At 45.4% G+C, this 14,588-nt stretch overlaps 1 protein-coding gene across 2 annotated transcripts in view; it reads left to right on the top strand.

The window, feature by feature from the left end:
• The first annotated feature begins 8,839 nt into the window (after window positions 1–8,839).
• The window catches only part of LOC107397025 (arf-GAP with Rho-GAP domain, ANK repeat and PH domain-containing protein 1), a 75,350-nt gene continuing 69,601 nt past the window's right edge, over window positions 8,840–14,588 (top strand). For both annotated transcript variants that reach the window (XM_054731015.2, XM_070555446.1), the window contains exon 1: window positions 8,840–8,919. The gene's annotated coding sequence lies outside the window, so the exon portion shown is untranslated. The remainder of the gene's footprint in view (window positions 8,920–14,588) is intronic.

Raw genomic sequence — 14,588 nt, forward strand, 5'->3', positions numbered from 1 at the left:
GATCTAGTTTGTCACCAGACAATGTGAACAAGCTGGTCTGCTTGAGTGACTGGTGGAAGAAGAACTAGAGCTTGGACTGATTGACCAAATGCTACTGACTGTAAATAGTTAATCATGACCGATTCTGTAGACCTACAGTGCAGAATTTGTTGAACTGAATAAACAGCTATTAAACACAAATACTTATTGATCATTATTTATTTTCATCACCAGTTATCGTAGTAAAACTGCTTTATCAGTCTGTGATGCATTTTTGAAACAAGAAATACGCCTCCATTCTCAAAGACTTGCCTTTATTCATTATCTAGGTAGCACACACATATGCCTTTGGCAGAATTTGAATGAGCCATTTTAATCTAGATTAATCTAGATTAATTCCAAGATTACAGTGAGATTAATCTAGATTAAAAAAATTAATCTATGCCCACCAATAATATATATGTGTGTGTGTGTATATATATATATATATATATATATATATATATATATATATATATATATATATATATATATATATATATATATATATATATATATATATATATGTGGCAATACGGGAGTGGTCTATGACCTGTTGACGCCAAGGATGGCAATTGTACCTGCTCGAGTGTAATTTTACTAACAACGCCACCTTGGGAATTTCACCCAAGGAATTAAAGCATATAGATTAATTTCACTTGACAGTAGACGTGGTTTCAGAAGTTACAATAAATTTGTTTTATTTTATAGAAGAGACAGTTTAAAAGACATTTTAAAAACTGGCCATGTAAAATACCATAAAAGAATACTAAAATTAATGCCCCAACAGAAACTGAACCAATGAAATGTATGGAGAAACAAATTAATTTAACTCACTGAAATTAATTCATGAAGTCCCAAAAAATGAGAGTTAACAAAACACAATACAACTACAAATTTAAATAAATAAAAAGGTTAACAAGCAGGACTGAGGCTAGTGATGGAGGCAGGTAACGCGGGGCAGAGAAGCCCCAACACAAGAAAAATAATGAAGAACGTATAAAGGATTCACCCCTGGCAGTGAACATTCATACCAACGTGAGAAAACCCAGCACCACCACACGCACACGGGACCACCACCTCCGAGGCCACACACCACACCTCCTGCCTCAGCCTGCACAAAGAAAAAAAAGATTAAAAACGGTATAAAATGTGTACAATATAAATCAGCTGTTCTTCCTTCTGGACTCCGGCCACGAGCCAGGGAACTTCCTTCAAACAGCTGATTTAAAATGTAGAAAAAGGAAACGAAACAAAACAGCGGCGCCTCCCGCTGGACCACGGAGAAATCTATCGGTCCTCTCACCGATGACCCCTGAGTAGAAGGGAACTCGCTGCCCAGCAGCAACGGGGATTCAATCTTTCCCGTTTGCTAATGTTTTGTATAGCAAAGGCAAGCGATGATGTCACACCCAACACTGATTAATTGCCCAAGCACTGTTGGAGCAGAGCCGATCACCCCAAAAACGCAGCCAAAGGACACGGGCTGGTAACACGTAGTGGTATACTTAAAACCAGCTGTTTCCTGAAATTACTTCCTTGCCGGAGGAGCTCCCCTTTTATAGCCGGAGCGCCCTCCTACGTATGGAGGGCGTACTGTTCTAAACCAATAAACTTGGAGCAGGTATTTCGTACTGCTACATTCCACCCCCCCAACAGGAATCGTTGTCCCAATGATTAACAAAACTGAATGTCTCTAATCACTTCAAGGTCTAAAAATTTGTGCCGCAAAGCCAAACCCTGGGGGCGCCACAACCCGTACCCCAACATCACCCACCGCCCGTGGAAGATGGTGCATGTTCGAGTGCTGGCCTGCGGTTGAGCGCTGTGTCCGACGTAGATGCACAATGGGGGCAACCGCCTGCACCACAAGGTCGCCAGCCGGTGCCAACGGTGACCCTCCCAAACTAGGTTGCTGCTCTACTGTAGGACCAGACTCCTGCTGGTCCTGTTGTACTCTGGGCAGTGATGGCTCAGGGGGTCCTGCGGCACCAACAACCCTCTTAGGACTCAACTGATGGACGTCAGTCCTTTCTAACACCAGGTCGTCGTCCTCCAGAGATTCCTCCGTGCTTTGCTCCTGCACCGATGAGGAAGGATAGCCCACTGCTACTGGTGATCTGGTCCATACCACTGTTTTCAACATTGAGCGATGAACAGTTTTACACTTTTGATCATCGTCCACAGGTGCGACCGTATACACCGGGCCTTCCCCTCTAGGAGCCCTCACCACCTTATACACTACTGAACCCCATACATCCTGGATTTTATGACGCCCCTTGAAGCCCAGCTGTCTGACCAAGACAAACTGACCTTCCTTTAGTCCGACTTCCCTTACCTGTTGGTCATGACTTCTCTTTCTACGTTCAGCAGCTTCCCTTAGGCGTTCGTTAGCTCCCTCAAAGGCTACCTTAAGCCTACTCTGATGTTCCTGAATACACTGGTGTACACTGCCCCCTACAGGTTCCTCCACTTTTCCCAGCAGAAAATCCACTGGGAGTCTAGGTTCTTGTCCAAACATCAAGAAAAACGGAGACTCTCCTGTTGCCTGATGAGGTGTTGTGTTGTAACAATACAGTAACTGCGGCAGACAAGAATTCCAGTCTCGTTTCCTAGATACAGGTAACATCCGCAGCAGATTGTGTAGCGTCCTGTTAAATCTCTCGCACTGCCCATTACCTGCAGGGTGGTATGGGGTAGTGCGCGTTTTCTCAATGCCATATAGGTCACACAACTGACAGATGATGGCGCTCTCAAAGTTCCGCCCCTGATCAGAGTGGATGCGGGCTGGCACTCCGAACTTTGAGAACCACTCCATGACTAACACCTGAGCCACCGTAGATGCGTGCTGATTGCTGGTGGGAACTGCTAAAGTGTATTTACTAAATACATCCATTAGCACTAGAACATTTTCCCACCCACTGCAGGAAGGTTCTAACACAGTGTAGTCCATGGCCAAGATCTCATTTGGTCGGGAGGCCAACAAGTGACCCATGAAACTACCTGTAGCTCGTCCCTCCTTGGCTACCTGGCATCGTTCACAATTTTGACACCACGCCAATACGCTCTTGGACATATCTGGCCAGTAACACCTTAGCCTAAGCAGCTCCAATGTCCTTTCAACGCCCTGGTGACCGTGGTTCTGATGAACCTCCTTTAACACCTCCTCCTGCAATGCCTCCGGCAACACTAGCTGGCGTGTATCCTCGGTGGTCCTTGGGAGGGTAACCTGGTGAAATAGAACACCGTTACAGTCAACTAGACGTTTCCACTGCCTTAACAAGGTTAAGGCTGGCTGGGATAGTTTTTCGCGTTCCTCTTTATTAGGGCGCCTCCCCTTTCTCCAAAAGCTTAAGACATCTTTGATAACTGGATCGTTTTTCTGGATGACCCCCATTTCCAAAGGTGTACGCTCTGGGAATGTGGTCATCACAGCCTGGGTGGCTTCAGGCCTTTGGCCCTGCAGGACCTGCTTCAGAGGCTCTGGGAGGGATGTCCCTGGAAGCATGGCTCCCAAATCCTGGGCCCCTGTCGGATGCAGTCGTGACAAAGCATCAACATTTACATTACTTTTTCCTGACCGATACTTAATATCAAAGTCGAAGGCTGCCAGCTGTGCTATCCACCGCTGCTCGGTAGCCCCCAACTTAGCCGATGACAAATGGCTCAATGGATTATTGTCAGTAAAGACAATACACTTGTGGCCCAGCAAATATTCACGGAATTTTTCGGCCATGGCCCACTTTAAGGCCAAAAATTCCAACTTCATGGAACTGTAGTTCTCCATGTTCCTTTCGTTTGGTCTAAGCCCTCTGCTTGCATAGGCCACTGGTCTAACTTTGCCTTCCTGCTCCTGTGAGAGCACGGCGCCTAGTCCACCGTGACTGGCGTCCACCTCCAATATGAAGGGAAGTGAAAAATCAGCATACGCTAGGACGGGCGCAGTGGTGAGTTTTGTTTTTAATGCCTCAAAGCTGGTCTGGCACTCAGCTGTCCAATAGCTGCTCAGGTCCCGATTGGATTTCCTCAACCCTTTCCCTTTTACGGTTTCTGCCACCAGTTTGTGGAGTGGTGCCGCCAACTTGGCAAATCCCTCCACGAACCTGCGATAGTAACTGGCGAACCCTAGGAACGAGCGAAGTTCTGAGGTCGTGGTCGGGGTCTGCCACTCAGCCACTGCCTGCACCTTCTTGGGATCTGTAGCGACGCCTCTGCCAGAAATGACATGGCCCAAGTAGCCAACATCCTTTTGGAAGAAAGCACACTTTGCCAACTTTACCTTAAGACCCTCTCTTTGTAATCTGCCCAGCACCATTTCCAACCTCTGCAGGTGTTCCTCCACTGAAGAGGAGAAAACCACGATGTCGTCCAGGTAGATCAGCAACGATTGACACTGCTTATCACCGAATATCCTCTGCATTAACCGTTGAAATGTGCCTGGAGCATTACAAAGGCCAAATGGCATTCGATTCCACTCAAAAAGGCCAAAAGGAGTGCAGAACGCTGTTTTCGGCCTGTCTGCTTCTGCTACTGACACCTGATTATAGCCACTAGCCAAATCAAGCGTAGAGAACCAACCTGCCCCTGTCAGTGCATCAAGTGACTCCTCGATGCGAGGAAGGGGAAAAGCATCCTTCCTAGTTTTTGCATTTAACTGCCTGTAATCCACACACATCCTCAGGCTTCCATCTTTCTTCCTGGCCAGCACAATAGGGGATGCGTAAGGACTACTGCTCTCCCTTATCACCTGTGCTTCCAACAGCTGGTTGATGTGGTCCTTAACCGCCTCATAGTCGGATGGTGGGATTCGCCTGAACCGCTGACGGACGGGAACATCGTCCTGCAGGGGGATTTCATGTACAACCGAGTTAGTGCAACCAAGGTCTCCATCATGGGCAGAGAAGACAGAGTCATATCGTGTCAGCAATGACCTTACCGTCTCCTGGTCACATACAGAAAGGTTTGACAAGTCCAGCTCATTAAGCTGATCTGATGTTACCTCAGATCCCAGCTGGGATGCCACTGTCGCCTCATGGAGGGGAACCTCTGTGATGCCGCGTGGGAAGCTTGAAACTCCCACTTCCACCACTGTACCCACCCTGGTCCGAGGGTAGAGAAAGACACCCGTACTCCCCACATTAATAACCATAATATGGGTGACCCCTCTCTCCACCCGTACCAAGGCTGGCGAGGAAAGTAGGCCAGCAGGGAGGCCAAACACTGGTGGTTCGAACAGTACGCTCTTACCTGAAAACCGATCGGCACAGGTAGTAGCCACCACTTTCATTGTGCCAGCCGGAATTTGGCACGCCTGACGACCGCCGACCTTGATGGTACCAGGCACTCCCCCAGCAACCCTCCTACTGGCTTGGTGGCACTTCTGCAGCGCTAACCTCACTGGCTCTGGGGCTTGTGACAATGGTGACTGTTCAAATAGGGTCCACCCGTGTTCCCCAAACAGATCCCTGTAACACCTGCTAATCACATTCATCCCCAGAACACCCGGACGCGACAAGAGTCCACCTTCAGGGGTGTCTTTGACCACCAGGACACCACACTGAGTCAACACTTTACCACAAAGTTCAACCTCAAGTTCTAAACAACCAATGTATGGGATGGCCAACCCGTTGGCAGCCTTAAGCCGCAACCAGTGGCAAGATTGCAGTTTGTCTGCATCCCAGGGTTCGAAGTGCTGGTAAAAAAAACTTTCCGAAATAGTTGACACCATTGACCCCGTGTCCAACAAGCACGGAACCTGCACTCCCCCCATTGTTACATCCACGTACGGACAAGACGACATCAATTTCGCCACTTCCACGGCAGTAGACTCTCCATCTGAGCCAGGCTTGGCACCCCCCGAACTTTGGCTCCACAGCTCGGCAGGTGTTAGTTTTCCGACGGTGCCACCCGTCCACCCTGCCTCCCAGACTGCTGAGAGTGTGCCGCGGACTGAGAAGGAACCCGGACCCCATCACAGTCTTTAGCGAAATGGCCTGGCTGTCGACAACGTCTGCAAATTAGGGGAGTACGACCAGCAGGATTACTCCACCTCGGACCTTGGAGCGCTAAGAGACCCTCCGTAAGTTTATTTAACTGTTCCTGCTGTAGCTTCAACATTTCCCTCATTTCAGTCAACTCCGACCGCATGGGGGAGGCTGCTGTGGTCTGGGGACATTGGACCCCATACTGCAACCCAAAAACTGAAGGGACAGAATAACTTCGGCCTCTAGCTCCTCCCGAGGAACCCTCCCGTTCCCACCTAATGGCTTCGGCTCTAACCTCCAACAGGGTAGCTGTTAAATTGCGACGCACAAACTGTTTCAACTCACGGCGCAAGGCACCGTCACTTACGTGCTCTACAAACTGGTCGCGAAGCAACTCTTCAGCATTGGGCATGTCAGTGGGGGCTTGCTGTTTAACAGCAGCCATTAAACTCCTCAGGGCGAGGGAAAACTCTTGCAAGGTTTCCCCCTCCTGCTGGTGCCGAGAAAAGAACGCTTTCTGCAGGGCTACATATGAGTCAACACAGCCATAAAGCTCCCTTAACGCTGCAATCACCCGGGCAGGATCCTCCCTCTCCCCTCTAGGGCGAAACCTAATTTCTTCCCTGGCTTCTCCCTCAAGATGATCGAACAGGAATAAAGCCTGTTCCAAATCAGTGAGCTGCCGAGACCGCGTGCAAGCCTCCACCTCCTCCAGCCACTCAGCCAAACTAATCCCTGTCCGCCCCCTAAAGGAAGGACATTTTCTTTCCCCGGGGACCACAACCAATCTTTCCCTCTGTAGCACAGAAGTAGAAGGTGAAGCTGCAGAAGAGTGGCCACTAGGACCAGAAATCGCCATTTGCTCTTGTTTTAACCTCTCGTTTTCTGCTTTCAGTTGTAGAATTACATTCTTCAACTCCCGCAGCTCTTCCTCCTCCATGGTAACCTCTTACCTTGCCCACTAAAAAAAAAATAAAAATAAAAACAAACTCCTATGCCGTTTTTCAGGAAAGCACCGCTGTTTCGTTTCGCAACCTGTAAATGAAGAGCAAAATTAATACAGATACAAAAAAACAGAAAAAAAAAATTCTGAAAAACACACGTCTATCTCTCATGAATCCTGCCAACAACGCCAAATGTGGCAATACGGGAGTGGTCTATGACCTGTTGACGCCAAGGATGGCAATTGTACCTGCTCGAGTGTAATTTTACTAATAACGCCACCTTGGGAATTTCACCCAAGGAATTAAAGCATATAGATTAATTTCACTTGACAGTAGACGTGGTTTCAGAAGTTACAATAAATTTGTTTTATTTTATAGAAGAGACAGTTTAAAAGACATTTTAAAAACTGGCCATGTAAAATACCATAAAAGAATACTAAAATTAATGCCCCAAAAGAAACTGAACCAATGAAATGTATGGAGAAACAAATTAATTTAACTCACTGAAATTAATTCATGAAGTCCCAAAAAATGAGAGTTAACAAAACACAATACAACTACAAATTTAAATAAACAAAAAGGTTAACAAGCAGGACTGAGGCTAGTGATGGAGGCAGGTAACGCGGGGCAGAGAAGCCCCAACACAAGAAAAATAATGAAGAACGTATAAAGGATTCACCCCTGGCAGTGAACATTCATACCAACGTGAGAAAACCCAGCACCACCACACGCACACGGGACCACCACCTCCGAGGCCACACACCACACCTCCTGCCTCAGCCTGCACAAAGAAGAAAAAGATTAAAAACGGTATAAAATGTGTACAATATAAATCAGCTGTTCTTCCTTCTGGACTCCGGCCACGAGCCAGGGAACTTCCTTCAAACAGCTGATTTAAAATGTAGAAAAAGGAAACGAAACAAAACAGCGGCGCCTCCCGCTGGACAACGGAGAAATCTATCGGTCCTCTCACCGATGACCCCTGAGTAGAAGGGAACTCGCTGCCCAGCAGCAACAGGGATTCAATCTTTCCCGTTTGCTAATGTTTTGTATAGCAAAGGCAAGCGATGATGTCACACCCAACACTGATTAATTGCCCAAGCACCGTTGGAGCAGAGCCGATCACCCCAAAAACGCAGCCAAAGGACACGGGCTGGTAACACGTAGTGGTATACTTAAAACCAGCTGTTTCCTGAAATTACTTCCTTACCGGAGGAGCTCCCCTTTTATAGCCGGAGCGCCCTCCTACGTATGGAGGGCGTACTGTTCTAAACCAATAAACTTGGAGCAGGTATTTCGTACTGCTACATTCAGTTACACAAAGACCTATATTTTTATTTTTATTTATTTTTATTGTTTTTTTAAGGATTAAAAAGATAAAAACTATTGAGACATAAGTAACAAATGCCTCTCATGCATTTTATTTAAAGTGCACTTGCTCGTGAGTCATTTTTTATTCCACATTCGGTGTTTATGCAGAAATAAGTTTGTTTCTAAATGAAGTTCAACAGGACAGATATTTAGATAAAGAAAAATGTCGGGTTTTAAATAAATATTGAGTTTAGCCCGTGACTTCGTCCCAGTTTTGGGCCCTGTGTGTGTGTGTGTGTGTGTGTGTGTGTGTGTGTGTGTGTGTGCGTGTGTGTGTGTGTGTGTGTGTGCGTGCGTGCGTGTGTGTGTGTGTGTGAAAGTGCTTTACAAGCACAGGCCTCACACCATTAACTTTATGCATGAGGGTTTCAGTCAGGCTCGGTCCAAACCTGACCAGAACTAGAAGTGGGTTCTGATCTCATGAAGACAGTGAAACTACGTGTTGACTCAAACGAGTTTTTATGAGTACAGTAGTGACGACAGATGAGGCAGAAACTCGGGGAGGAGGTGACTCTCAGGTGAACAAACAGGTAGAACCACTCAGACTGAATTCCAGCTGTAAGCAACCAGCAGAGCTCTGAGCCTGAAGAGCTGCCAGAAAGGTAAGAAAGCTGTTTGTGTTCGTCTCACAGATAAACTCTACATGTGGAGAAAACCAGCAGATGTTGTAGTTTAGATCTTCATGATCCTCTTAAATCAGGTAAAGCCTTTAAATGGACTCATTAGACTCAAAAGTTGTGATTTTTATCGAACGCTGTTTTCAGCTCCAGACTGAACCTTTAGCCAGACAAGATACCAGGATGCAAAAGCCGTTTATTCACTCAAACCTGCTGTTATACTTGTTTTCTCATCCGGGTCTGGATCTAAAGGGCGAGGAAGCCCTGACATCCTGTTCCAACCCACCCCTACCAGCTTCACCAGTGGGATCCAACGTGTTCCCAGGCCAGTCTGAACATGTAATCCTCCAGGTTGTCCCAGGTCATCCTGGGGTCTCCTGCCTGTAGGATATACCTGAAAACACCTCTCTCAGGAGGGGTCCTGACTAAATGCCTGAACCACCTCACCTGGCTGCATTTTAAAATCCACATTCAGCATTTTTATTCTATAAATGAGATTGTTTCTAATCTCAGAAACAATCAAAAATGGTTACATATGTCATGTTGTGGGGCAAGAGTCCAACCCAGGACATGCAGAATCAGAGTCAGTCAGATTGAATAAAAAATATATATATTTATTGACGAAAAGGTGAACTAAGGGCGCACTGGAAAATCCAGCGGGTGCAGAAACGGGAAGCAGCGTCTAGAGGGAAAAGTAGCAGAGGTGAGTATGGGAGTTGTAGAATGGCAGGGGAACTGCTGGCTGAGGGACTTACGGCTTAGATAGACGAGAAGCGTGTGGGAGGTGAGCCGGGGTAAGTCCAGGCAAGGCCGGATTAACCATATGGGCAACTGGGCGATTGCCCAGGGCCCACGAACTCTAAAGGGCTCAGGGCAGCAAGGGCACGAGCAAAATACTATATCTGTAATCTCCCGCTTTATATTAAACTAGGGTGACCGTACGTCCGGTTTTCCCCGGACATGTCCGCTTTTCGCTCTCTGTCTGGGCGTCCGGACTGGGGGGTTCTTGTATTTATGAAAATATCCGGCTTTTCGAATCGATTGAATTTTGGAGAAGCTGGATATCCTACACATCCAGGGGAGTCGGAAAAACGTTTTCTACCTATATTACATCATTTATGGACTCTTTTTTTACAGAGAGCGACAGGATGCTGATCGTTGTTGCGCAGCGCTCCAGGCTGCTGCGTCCAGCGCACGGTCCATTCCCAAAGTGGCGCAACCAAAAAACTATAATTAACCCAAAGTTCGTTCATGTGCGCACATGTTCTCTACTTTCTGTCTTATTTGTGCCTGAAGCGCTCTGCTACTGCGGAGCTCATCACCTGTGCTGCAGTGATTTCACCTCACTGACGCATCGAAACGCGCTCTCCGTTTTGCGGTCAGGAGATCCTTTGATCTGCTCAGAAGTAACTGATGAGGTGAAAAAGTAAGAATCCAGGCAGCAGATTTTCTGGAGAGTTTAGAGGAGATGCAGGAAGATGAGAGACAGACAGGACAGGAAAATATAGTTCAATAAAAACAAGAAAACAAAGTAAAATGTAGGTAGATTTATCTCCACTACTCATTTTTACCTGTATAAAACAATAAGTTATACACATGTCATATTTATACATCTGATACAATTCAGATCACCTTCAAAACTCAGTCACACACCCAGGGCCCTTTCAAGATATTTTGGGGGCCAAATGGAAATGGAAATATGATCACCCTATATTAAACAAACTGTCCACCCGGGCTTTTGCGCTGCAGAGACGCTTCGCTGCCTACGACTGAACGTCAGTTGAGAGTCAGTCTCATGCAGACTGACCAATGAAGAGAAGGCCTCAAGTTAAGACCCTCTCCTCATTGGTCAGTCCACACAAGGTGGGTCAAAGGTTATCCTGAGCGGGTTACGTGATGTCAGGCATTCAAGTATTGAGTATATTTACTGCATATTACAGTAAAATATTCTGTATGTGACCATATTATGGTGATCCTCGGGTCGTGATGATGGGGCCCTTGAATATTGTTGCCCAGGGTACAACAGTGTTAATCTGGCCCTGAGTCCAGGTAATGATTGTAGAGCGGTAGAGGTGAATGAGGAATGGGATCTGGACCGTTGTGGTTCTGGAGAGGGAGCGAGAGGTGGAGGAGATTGGGTCGGCACTTGGAGGAGGGTGAACCAGGAAACGAACCAGATAAAAATCCAAAACGGCGTCGGGGAAAACTCTGATGATTATCCAGACCTGAGGTGGGGTAAAATCCAAAAACAGAATTAATCCAAGTCACAAGAGAACAAGAGCAGAGATAAGCGAGGGCTAGAGACTACCAGTCAGTAGTTAATCATCCGGCGTCGAGTCATGTCCGCCTTCCTCCTTATACACCGGCCCGCTGATCAGCTGATTGGAAACAGCTCTTGCTCCCTCTCCTGAAACCAAAACACTCAGAGATAGTGAGATGATGAGACGAGTACTCACCCCGGCTCATGACAACATATTACAACCCCAGAGTTTGAGCTCAGAAAGAAGAAAGAAAGAAAACGATCTTCTTCAGCGCCTCTCGAGATAAAAATCACAAAAAATATAAATATAAAAAGATTTTTAAAATGATTAAGAATTATGTAGAAAATGACAAAAAATATAAAATGTCTTTAAAAAATGTGAGAAAAGAGAAAGAAAGACACAATCGGTGGATCCCGGGAAAGGCAGAACAAGGAGAGGGTGGTGGTGAAGGTCCCACCAAAGCCTGAACAGGTGAGTTTAAAGGTGTAGTGGAATATAGTTGTATATTCTTACACTGTCATTAGGTCCAGATATTATAATCAGAAGAGGTTGTTTTTATCTTCAGGGAGTTTTATTTAAACACTTTGTATTGACTTAGAGACAAGAAAAGAGAGAGTTGGGATCGTTTAAGAATCTTTAATTTCTATAATTATAAATTCAAACAATGTCCCAGGACTAACTCTCTATGATGGATGCATATGGATTTGAATTTTGAAGTGTTGGTGTGTGTGTGTGTGTGTGTTCAGAATCTCCAGGCTGAGGCAGGTGGATCTGGTTGTCTGATTGTCCTTATATAGGAAACATTATTTCTGATTGGCTTAATGAACTGGCCTGAATTGGAATGTTTATTATGTGAAGTGCCTTGAGACGACTCTTGTTGTGATTTGGCGCTATATAAATAAACTTGACTTGACTTGATGTTATGACCAGGGACCACGAGGCTTCAGAAGCTCATGACATGAAACGCCATCTTGTGCCGTGTCTACGTACCGTATGGAGTCTCCCGCGTTCAGATCCGGAATGCCAGGTCGACTCGGACCTTCCTTCGGTGCTCGGACTGATGGTACAGCTTCTGGAGCACGGCAAACCAGTCTACGGATAGCTCCGGCAGTAGCGGCAGGTCTCAGTGCGTTCAGCTTTTATTGTGAAGGAACCGTCGTCTTGTTGTTCAAACGACAGAAATTCCAGCTTGACAGTTCTCAGCTTAAAAGTCGGAAAACACAGCTGGCCAGACTGTAATCTCCTTTAGCGATGATGATTTGAGAGCTGGTTGAAACTACGTTGAGTCTATGATGTACCACCTTTGGAACTCAGATGGAACTGAAGTTAAAATGGCGTTGCTCTGTTTTTATTAACTTAGTTGTTTATAAATCTTAGCAAATCGGAGTGGACAATTTAAGTAAACAACCCAGATTCTGCCCTGCAACAGACGAAAGCTCTGATTGGATGAGAACAATGTGTCATGCGTTTCTATGTTCTGTGGATCAGTCTGTCTGGTGCACAGTCCTGTTTATTCATTAAACACATAAATCATGACATCTTGATTTCACAGATCATTCACCTGATTATTATTGATCAACATATGTTTTGATTAGCTTTATCACAAATAAAGTACTTGGATTAATTAATGAAAAGCGTTCTTCTTCTTTCTTCTGTCTCCTTTCCTGGAATGTAAACATTCAGAAACAAGCACCCGACCTTGGCAAGTCATGCACGCTGTTACTGTGTGAAGGGCCAGCTGTTAAGGGCAGACAATAGGATCTTAATAACGCTACAAAGGAGTCCACTGATCTCAGGCTCAGGCGGAGAGAGGTCCAGAGTCTGGGGGCCACAGCAGCAGATGATCTGTCACCTTTGACCTTTAGCCTGGTGCTGCACAACCAGTAGGCTTTGATCACTGGACCTCAGGGACCTGCTGGGGGTGTAGGGACTAAGAAGATCACCAGTGTAAGATGGTGCTTGTCCATGTAAGGCCCTATAGACCAGAACCAGGATCTTGAAATGAACCCTGAAGTTGACTGGCAGCCAGTGAAGCTGGAGGAGAAGCGGGGTGATGTGGGTGTGTTTGGAGGACTTGGTCAGAAGCCGAGCACAGGCGTTCTGAACCACCTGTAGACGGTTCAGGGAGGTTCTGCTCAGACACGTGAAAAGAGAGTTACAGTAGTCTAAGCGTGAGGAGATGAAGGTGTGGAGAACTGTCTCAAGTTCAGAGCGGGACAGAATGGGACTCAGCTTAGCAACGTTCCTGAGATCAGGGCCGGTTTTCCGACAAGCACAGACGGCCACCCGGGGCACAAATTTGAATGAATGAATGAATGAATGAAATCTTTATTTCGAACATTATAATAAAAATAAAAATAACTATTATAACAATAGTAATAATAACAAAGTCGTTGTAGACATTAAAAATAAAATCACACTGATAATCACACAAAAATTAAATTATCACGTTTAAAAGGAGTAGGAGGAAGCTAGTGCTCATTAAATCCTGCCCCCCTTTCCCATTTATCAAAAGGAACAATGTCATTCTCCTAATTCATCATAAATTTTCAAAATTCATCTTTGGTCAAATGGCCCATGCAAAACAGTTCCACACACCTTTTCCATTTACCCACCACACACAGCGATTAACATCCCTACTACACACACTTACAACACACCCCATTTTCTTCTGTACACTTACACCCTCACACCACTCACTGGATCTTTTTGGGTCAACTCCCTCTTCCTCCCTCTACCTCATGAAGACTATAGTTTTGTACCATTTTTTTAAACTGGTCCATACTTGGACATCGCTTTCAATCGCTATTTAATCCATTCCATAATTTTACTCCACAAACAGAGATGCACTGATTTTTACTGTTGTTCGCACAGACGGGTAGTTTAAATCCCTTTCCTCTCTCAAGTGATATTGTTTATCTCTGTATAAGAAATACTTTTGTATATTACCAGGGAGTAGTTTGTCATTAGCTTTATATATTATTTGCAATGTCGAAAATTGAACAAGGTCAGTAAACTTTAATACTCGTGATTTCAAAAACAGGTTGTTAGTATGATCTCTGTAGCCCGCTTTATTAATAATCCTGATGGCTTTCTTCTGTAATATTATTATTGGTGATAATGTAGTTTTATAAGAGTTGCCCCAGACCTCTGCACAGTAATTTAAACATGGTTGCACCAGCGCACAGTAAAACATGTGAAGTATATTGTTTCACTTTATTTAATATGGAAATACTTCTCACAGTTTTGTTGTGAACATGTTTTATATGTTGTTTCCAACTAATGTTATCATTCATGATAACACCCAGAAATTTGTAATGATTCATTTGCAGAATAAAAAACCGTTAATCCGTCTCTATACCTCCAACTCACAGACCAGAGGAAACAAACACA

The sequence above is a fragment of the Nothobranchius furzeri genome, chromosome 10 (assembly GCF_043380555.1).
Source record: "Nothobranchius furzeri strain GRZ-AD chromosome 10, NfurGRZ-RIMD1, whole genome shotgun sequence".
Lineage (NCBI taxonomy): Eukaryota > Metazoa > Chordata > Actinopteri > Cyprinodontiformes > Nothobranchiidae > Nothobranchius > Nothobranchius furzeri.